Here is a 9330-nt window from a genome sequence, read left to right on the forward strand (position 1 = left end):
AACCAGAACCTATCAGTGCAATCTTATTTGGAAAGAGGGTCTCTGCAGATGTAATCCAGTTAAGAGGACATTAAGGTAAGGAGGGGCCAACATGGTGGAGAAGTAGGGGGAATCCATGCTTCCTATGTTCTCAAACAAAGAAGTGTAGAAGCCAAAGGACTCTGAACACCAGAGTCTGGGAGGAAAAGAGACTGAATCTACTAGGAAGAAAATGGGGAAGCTGTAAAAAAGGTGGGTAACTGCAAACTGGGGGAGATAAAAAAGGCTGCGTGGGCACGGAGTGGAGGGACCCCCTTTGCAGAGAGACAGAGGGAAGAAGAGAAAGAGTGGCTGGGAAAGTGCAGGACCCTATCTGGCCAGGAGAGAGACCTCGGACTGAGGCTGAGAGGGATCCCATCTCTAACTGGGGGGCTTTCTTCGGACCGGAGCCGGCTCCCTGTCCGTGCCCCTGGGGAGGAGGGGAGCCGGGCCTGGGTGCGGTGGTAGGTCAGGGGCTCAGTCCGCAGCTGGAGAAAGCGGTTCCCTCCCTGGAGGGCTGCGCGATAGCACAGAACTGCCTGCGTCTGCCACCCTGGGGGCTCGCGGGGGCAGCGGCTCTGAGTCCGCAGTAGGAGAAGTCGGTCCTCCCAGAAGTGTGGCGGCACAGACAAAGCCAGCCGGGGCCACACATCGCCGCACTGAGAGGCGCTTTCCCAGCGTCAGAGCGCACGGAGCGGGACTTTGAATCCTAGCCAAGTGCGGGGTCAGGGGAGTTGGCCAAGCGAGAAGGACCTCCCCGTCTGTGCCCGCCGCACAGTGAGGACGAGTCAAACGGAGTCCACCGGGTGGGCTCCACGGAGAAGAGACTGGGGATCACCATTCCATTCCCCACCCCCCACCTCCCACCATGACCAAAGCGGGGCCTCAGGGATCACTCCCGGACCCACAGTAGCGGTGGGTTCAGAATACGCCAAACCACGCCCCCTTGCACTGGGTAACTGCTTACCCACCCGAGGGGCACCGACACCGCGGACACCTCCTCCCGACCAGACCAGCCACGCAGCATTGCCTGGATTAACTCTAGGTCAATTCTGGATATACAGATATATTCTCCCCCACCCACCAGCCCATTTCTCCTCCTTACCTCTTCCCTCCCCTAGGCTGGTTACTCTGGTTATTGGTCTGTCTAAACAGACATATTTAATCCGTTGTCTTGACACATGTTCTACACCTCCTTCTTTACGCGCCTTTCTCTCTGGAATAATCAAGCGGTAGAGTTTCTCTGTCTGGGTAACTGTATCTTCGTTTTGTTTTCCCCGCCTCCTTCTTTATTTTCCTTTCTCTCTCTCTGGATTAAGCCTTTTAGTCTCTCTGCCTAGTCAATGTTTATTTTTTCTTTTCTCCCCCGCTCCTGTCATTTCTCTCTTTGTATGTTCTCTTCCATCAGCACCGCCTCCACCCTCTTCTTTACTTGTAGTCAGTGTTTGGGGTTTTTTTGTTTTTAGTCTTTAGGTTTTCGTTTTTGTTTATTTGTTTGTTTGTGTTATTTGTGTGTTTGCATGTTTTTGTCTCCTGTTTGTCTATCTGTTTTCCTTTACAGGGATACTCCAAGGAACAAATCAAAGCACATCTGGTGGAGGGTCCAAAATATCACTACGAGTACGGTAATAAAATAACCAAAGTCACAGCAACAGAGAGCAAGTAACAATCCCTGAGAAAACACCTCCTGAAGGGCCAGGCCCAGGACAGTGTATGACCTTCCTTTAATATAGCAGTGCTCACAGGTGTAGAGCACACAACAAGCTTTTAAAACGTGTAAGGGACAGAAAACTAGCCAAAATGACAAAATGGAAGAATTCTCCTCAAAAGAAATTCCAGGAAGTAGCGACAGCTAATAAATTGATCAAAACCAATTTAAGCAATATAACAGAACAAGAATTTAGAGTAATAGTCACAAAATTAATTGCTGGGCTTGAAAAAAGCATAGAGGACTGCCGAGAATTTATTGCTACAGAGATCAAGGGACTAAAAAATAGTTATGGTGAATTAAAAATGCTATCAATGAGGTACAAAATAAAATGGAGGCAGCCACAGCATGGATTGAAGAGGCAGAGGGGAGAAGAGGTGAATTAGAAGATAAAATTATGGAAAAAGAGGAAGCTGAGAAAAAGATAAAAAAAATCCAGGAGTATGAGAGGAGAATTAGAGAACTAAGTGATGCAATCAAACGGAACAATATCCATATCATAGGAATTCCAGAAGAAGAAGAGAGAGAGAAAGGGGTTGAACGTGTACTTGAACAAATCATAGCTGAGAACTTCCCTGATCTGGGGAAGGAAACAGGCATTGAAATCCAAGAGGCACAGAGAACTCCCTTCAGATGTAACTTGAATCGATCTGCACAACATATCATAGTGAAACTGGCAAAATACAAGGATAAAGATAGAATTCTGAAAGCAGCTAGGAATAAATGGGTCTTAACATACAAAGGTAGACACATGAGGGTAGTAGCAGACCTATCTACTGAAACTTGGCAGGCCAGAAAGGAATGGCAGGAAGTCTTCAATGTGATAAACAGAAAAAATATGCAGCCAAGAATCCTTTATCCAGCAAGTCTGTCATTCAGAATAGAAGGAGAGATAAAGGTCTTCCCAAACAAACAAAAACTGAAGGAATTCACCACCACTAAACCAGCCCTACAAAAGATCCTAAGGGGGATTCTGTGAGTGAAATGTTGCAAGGACCACAAAGTACCAGAGACCTCACTACAAGCATGAAACCTACAGACATCACAATGACTCTAAACCCGTATCTTTCAATAATAACGTTGAATGTAAATGGACTAAATGCTCCAACCAAAAGACATAGGGTATCCAAATGGATAAAAAAAAAAAAAAAAAAAAAAAAAATAAGACCCATCTATTTGCTGTCTACAAAAGACTCATTTTAGACCTGAGGACACCTTCAGATTGAAAGTGAGGGGATGGAGAACTATCTATCATGCTACTGGAAGTCAAAAGAAAGCTGGAAAAGCCATACTTATATCAGACAAATTAGACTTTAAATTAAAGGTTGTAACAAGAGATGAAGAAGGGCATTATATAATAATTACAGGGTCTATCCATCAGGAAGAGCTAACAATTATAAATGTCTATGCACTGAATTCGGAAGCCCCCAAATATATAAAACAATCACAAATATAAGCAACCTTATTGATAAGAATGTGGTAATTGCAGGAGATTTTAATACTCCACTTACAACAATGGATAGAACACCTAGACAGAGAATCAATAAAGAAACAAGGGCCCTGAGTGATATATTGGATCAGATGGACTTGACAGATAAATTTAGAACTCTGCATCCCAAAGCGACAGACTATACTTTCTTCTCAAGTACATATGGAACATTCTCCAAGACAGATCACATACTGGGTCACAAAACAGCCCTTCATAAGTATAAAAGAATTGAGATCATACCATGCACACTTTCAGACCACAATGCTATGAAACTTGAAATCAACCACAGGAAAAAGTCTGGAAAACCTCCAAAAGCATGCAGGTTAAAGAACATCCTACTAAAGAATGAATGGGTCAACCAGGCAATTAGAGAAGAAATTTAAAAATATATGCAAACAAATGAAAATGAAAATACAACAATCCAAACGCTTTAGGATGCAGCGAAGGCATTCCTGAGGGGAAAATACATTGCAATCCAGGCCTATCTCAAAAAACATGAAAAATCCCAAATACAAAATCTAATAGCACACCTAAAGGAGATAGAAGCAGAACAGCAAAGACACCCCAAACCCAGCAGAAGAAGAGAAATAATAAAGATCAGAGCAGGAATAAACAATATAGAATCTGGAAAAACTGTAGAGCAGGTCAATGAAACCAAGAGTTGGTTTGTTGAAAAAATAAACAAAATTGATAAACCTCTAGACAGGCTTCTCAAAAAGAAAAGGGAGAGGACCCAAATAGATAAAATCATGAGTGAAAATGGAATTAATACAACCAATCCCTCAGAAATACAAGAAATTATCAGGAAATACTATGAAAAATTATATGTCACAAACTGGACTACCTGGAAGAAATGGACAAATTCCTAAGCACCCACTCACTTCTAAAACTCAAACAGGAAGAAATAGAAAATTTGAACAGACCCATAACCAGTGAAGAAGTTGAATCAGTTATCAAAAATCTCCCAACAAATAAGAGTCCAAGACCAGATGGCTTCCCTGGGGAATTCTACCAGACATTTAAAGCAGAGATAATACCTATCCTTCTCAAGATGTTCCAAAAAAATAGAAAGGGAAGGAAAACTTCCAGACTCATTCTATGAAGCCAGCATTACTTTGATTCCCAAACCAGACAGAGACCCAGTAAAAAAAGAGAACTACAGGCTGATATCCCTGATGAATATGGATGCAAAAATTCTCAACAAGATACTACCAAATTGAATTCAACAGCATATAAAAAGAATTATTCACCATGATCAAGTGGGATTTATTCCTGGGCTGCAGGACTGGTTCAGTGTTCGCAAATCAATCAGTGTGATACATCACATTAATAAAAGAAAAGATAAGAACCGTATGATCCTGTCAATCGATGCAGAAAAAGCATTTGACAAAATAAAGCATCCTTTCTTAATAAAATCCCTCAAGAAAGTCGGGATAGAAGGAACATACTTAAACATCATAAAAGCCATTTATGAAAAGCCCACAGCTAATATCATCCTTAATGGGGAAAGCCTGAGAGCTTTATCCCTGCAATCAGGAACACAACAGGGATGTCCACTCTCACTGCTGTTGTTTAACATACTGTTGGAAGTTCTAGCACAAGCAATCAGACAACAAAAGGAAATCAAAGGCATCAAAATTGGCGAAGATGAAGTCAAGCTTTCACTTTTTGCAGATGACATGGAAAACCTGATAGGTTTCACCAAAAGTCTGCTAGAACTGATGCATGAATTCAGCAAAGTCTCAGGATACAAAATTAATGTACAGAAATCAGTTGCATTCTTATACACTAATAATGAAGCAACAGAAAGACAAATAAAGAAACTGATCTCATTCACAATTGCACCAAGAATAATAAAATACCTAGGAATAAACCTAACCAAAGATGTAAAAGATCTCTATGCTGAAAACTATAGAAAGCTTATGAAGGAAATTGAAGAAGATACAAAGAAATGGAAAAACATTCCATGTTCATGGATTGGAAGAATAAATATTGTTAAAATGTCAATATTACCCAAAGCAATATACACATTCAATGCAATCCCAATCAAAATTGCACCAGCATTCTTCTCAAAGCTAGAACAAGCAATCCTAAGATTTGTACGGAACCACAAAAGATCCAGAATAGCCAAAGTAATATTGAAGAAGAAAACCCAAGCGGGAGGCATCACAATCCCAGACTTTAGCCTCTACTACAAAGCTGTCATCATCAAGACAGCATGGTATTGGCACAAAAACAGACACATAGACCATTGGAATAGAATATAGAGTCCAGAATTTGACCCACAAATTTATAGCCAACTAATCTTTGACAAAGCAGGAAAGAATATCCAATGGAAAAAAGACAGTCTCTTTAACAAATGGTGCTGGCAGAACTGGACAGCAACATGCAGAAGAATGAAACTAGACCACTTTCTGATACCATTCCCAAAGATAAACTTAAAATGGATGAAGACCTGAATGTGAGACAGGAAACCATCAAAATCCTAGAGGAAAACCAGGCAAAAACCTCTTTGACCCTGACACAGCAACTTCTTACTTGACATGTCTCCAGAGGGAAGGGAAACAACAGCAAAAATGAACTATTGGGACCTCATGAAGATAAGCTTCTGCATTGCAAAGGAAACAATCAACAAAACTAAAAGGCAACCAACAGAATGGGAAAAGATATTTGCAAATGACATATCGGACAAAGGGCTAGTATCCAAAATCTATAAAGAGCTCACCAAACTCCACACCCGAAAAAACAAATAATCCAGTGAAGAAATGGGCAGAAAACATGAATAGACACTTCTCTAAAGAAGACATCCAGATGGCCAACAAGCACATGAAAAGATGCTCAACATTGCTCCTCATCAGGGAAATACAAATCAAAACCACACTCAGATATCACCTCACACCAGTCAGAGTGGCCAAAATGAACAAATCAGGAGACTATAGATGCTGGAGAGGATGTGGAGAAACGGGAACCCTCTTGCACTGTTGGTGGGAATGCAAATTGGTGCAGCCACTCTGGAAAACAGTGTGGAGGTTCCTCAGAAAATGAAAAATAGACCTACCCTATGACCCAGCAATAGCACTGCTAGGAATTTACCCAAAGGATACAGGAGTACTGATGCATAGGGGCACTTGTACCCCAATGTTTATAGCAGCACTCTCAACAATAGCCAAATTGTGGAAAAAGCCTAAATGTCCATCAACTGATGAATGGATAAAGAAGATGTGGTTTATATATACAATGGAATACTACTTGGCAATGAGAAAGAATGAAATCTGGCCATTTGTAGCAACTTGGATGGAACTGGAGAGTTATGCTAAGTGAAATAAATCAGGCAGAGAAAGACAGATACCATATGTTTTCACTCATATGTGGATCCTGAGACACTCAACAGAAGAACAAGGGGGAGGAGAAGGGGGAAAAAAAAAGTTACAGAGAGGGAAGGAGGCAAACCATAAGAGACTCTCAAATACTGAGAGTAAACTGAGGGTTGATGGGGGGTGGAGGGGAGGGGAAAGTGGGTGATGGGCACTGAGGAGGGCACCTGTTGGGATGAGCACTGGGTGTTGTTATGCAAACCAATTTGACAATAAATTTCATTAATTAATTAAAAAAAAGTTAAGAGGACATCATACTGGGTTAGATTGGGCCCTAAGTCCAATATGACTGGTGTGCTTGTAAGAAGAGGGAAATTTGGATGTAGAGACGCAGCTATGGAAAATGCCATGTGAAGATGAGGTGGAAATTAGGAGTGATGAGTCCTCAAACCCAGCAGTGCCAAGGATTGCCAGCAACCACCAGAAGCTACAAGCAAGAAAGGATTCTTCCTGGGGCACCTGGATGGCTGAGTTGGTTGAGTGGCCCATTCTTGTTTTGGCTCAGGTCATGATCTCATGGTTCGTGAGATTGAGCCCCAAGTTGGGCTCTGCACTGACAGCGTGGAACCTGCTTGGGATTCTCTCTCTCTCCCTCTGTGTCCCTGCCCCTCCCCCACTCATGTTCTTTCTCTCTCTCTCTCTCTCTCTCTCTCTCTCAATAAATAAACATTAAAAAAATAAAAATGAATGGATTCTTCCCTAGAGGCTTCACAGAGAGCATGGCCCTGCTGACACCTTCACTTGGATCTCTAGCCCAACAGGAGTCTGAGAGGTTAGGTTCCTGTTGCTCCAGGGCACCTGCTTTGTGGTGCTTTGTTACAGCTGCTCTGGAGCCTGCTTCGGATTCTGTGTCTCCCTCTGTCTCTGCCCCTCCCCCTCTTGCACTCTGTCCCTCTCTCAAAAATGAATAGACATTTAAAAATGTTTAAGTAAATGATATAAAACTTCATACATTTGCAAAATTTAAAATCTGCTTCTGAATAATTCATAGGTCAAACAATAATAATGGGCACTTTTTAAATTACTGAATGATAAGAAAATTTCAGTATCAGAATTTAGGGAATGCAATGGAAGTAAAACTGAGAAGGAAATTTGCAGCCTTAAGTGCTTATTAAGAAAATTTATTTTAATGTTCATTTATTTCTGAGAGAAAGAGTGCAAGGGGGAGAGTGGCAGACACAGAATCCAAGGCAGGCTCCAGGCTCCCCGCTGTCAGCACAGAGCCTGACGCAGGCTTGAGCCTACAAACTGTGAGATCATGACCTGAGCTGAGGTCAGATGCTCAACCAACTGAGCCACCAAGGCTCCCCATTAAGTGCTTATTTAAAAGAAAAGAAAAGAGGAGGGGAGGGGAGGGAAGGGAAGAAAAAAGGAGGGGAGGGGAGGGGAGGAAAGGGAAGAAAAGGAAAGGGGAGGGAAGGGAAGGGAAGGAAAGAGAAAAGAAAAAAGAAAAGAGGAGAGGAGAGGAAAGGAAAAGAAAAAAGAGACCGAGAGAGAAAGAAAGAAAGAAAGAAAGAAAGAGAAAGAAACACTCAGAATTAATATACTAAGTATCCAGTTTGATAATTTAGAATAAGTTCAGGTAGAAAATGGGAACTATAATAAAGATAAGTACAAAAATCAATTTTAATAGACAATAAATGTCAAAAGGTGAAATTTGAACAGATGAAAATCTGTTTATATTGATACAAAGAAAAGGCACAAATGAGAAGATGATATTATGAACACTTTGATGCCAGTAAGTTTTTCTTTTATTATTTGTTTTTTGAGAGACATAGTGTGAGGCAGGGAAGGGGCAGAGAGAGAGGGAGACACAGAATCCGAAGCAGGCTCCAGGCTCTGAGCTGTCAGCACAGGGCCCGACGCCAGGCTCAAACTTGTGAACTGTGAGATCATGACCTGAGCCAAAGTCGGATGCTCAGCCTACTGAGCCACCCAGGTGCCCCGATGCCAATAATTTTTAAATGGAGATGAAATGGACAACATCCTAGAGCAATGGTTCTCAAACTTCAGCGCTCACCTGGAATCACCTGGGAGCCTTGTTAAACCACAAGATTCCTGTTAAAACACTGTTGGGGGGCGCCTGGGTGGCGCAGTCGGTTAAGCGTCCGACTTCAGCCAGGTCACGATCTCACGGTCTGTGAGTTCCAGCCCCGCGTCAGGCTCTGGGCTGATGGCTCGGAGCCTGGAGCCTGTTTCCGATTCTGTGTCTCCCTCTCTCTCTGCCCCTCCCCCGTTCATGCTCTGTCTCTGTCTGTCCCATAAATAAATAAAAACGTTGAAAAAAAAATTAAAAAAAAAAAATAAAACACCGTTGGAGTTTCTTATTCACCACGATTTGAGATTTGTATCCTAACAAGTTCCCAGGTGTGGTAGATTTAAATAATTGTCCCCAAAGATTTCAGGCTGTAATCCCTGGAACCTGTAAATTAGTACCTAGATGGAAGGGTGAATGTTACTTTATAAGGCTAAAGATGTATTTAAAGGATCTTGAGATGGGGAGACTCCTGGATTATCCGTGTGGGCCCTAAATGCAGTCCCAAGTATCCATACAAGAGGAAAAGGAAGATACGACCAGAGAGGAGAAGGTTCTGTGACCATGGAGGCAGAGATCAGAGTGCCTGGAATGCCAGCAGCAACCTTGTCTGGAAGAGGTGAGAACAGATCCTCCCCTAAGGCCTCTGGAGAAAGCATGGCCATGTTGTCACCTTGATTTTGGCTCAGATTTGAAACTGATTTCA

Source organism: Puma concolor, chromosome C2 (assembly GCF_028749965.1).
Source record: "Puma concolor isolate L17-30 chromosome C2, mPumCon1.1.hap2, whole genome shotgun sequence".
Lineage (NCBI taxonomy): Eukaryota > Metazoa > Chordata > Mammalia > Carnivora > Felidae > Puma > Puma concolor.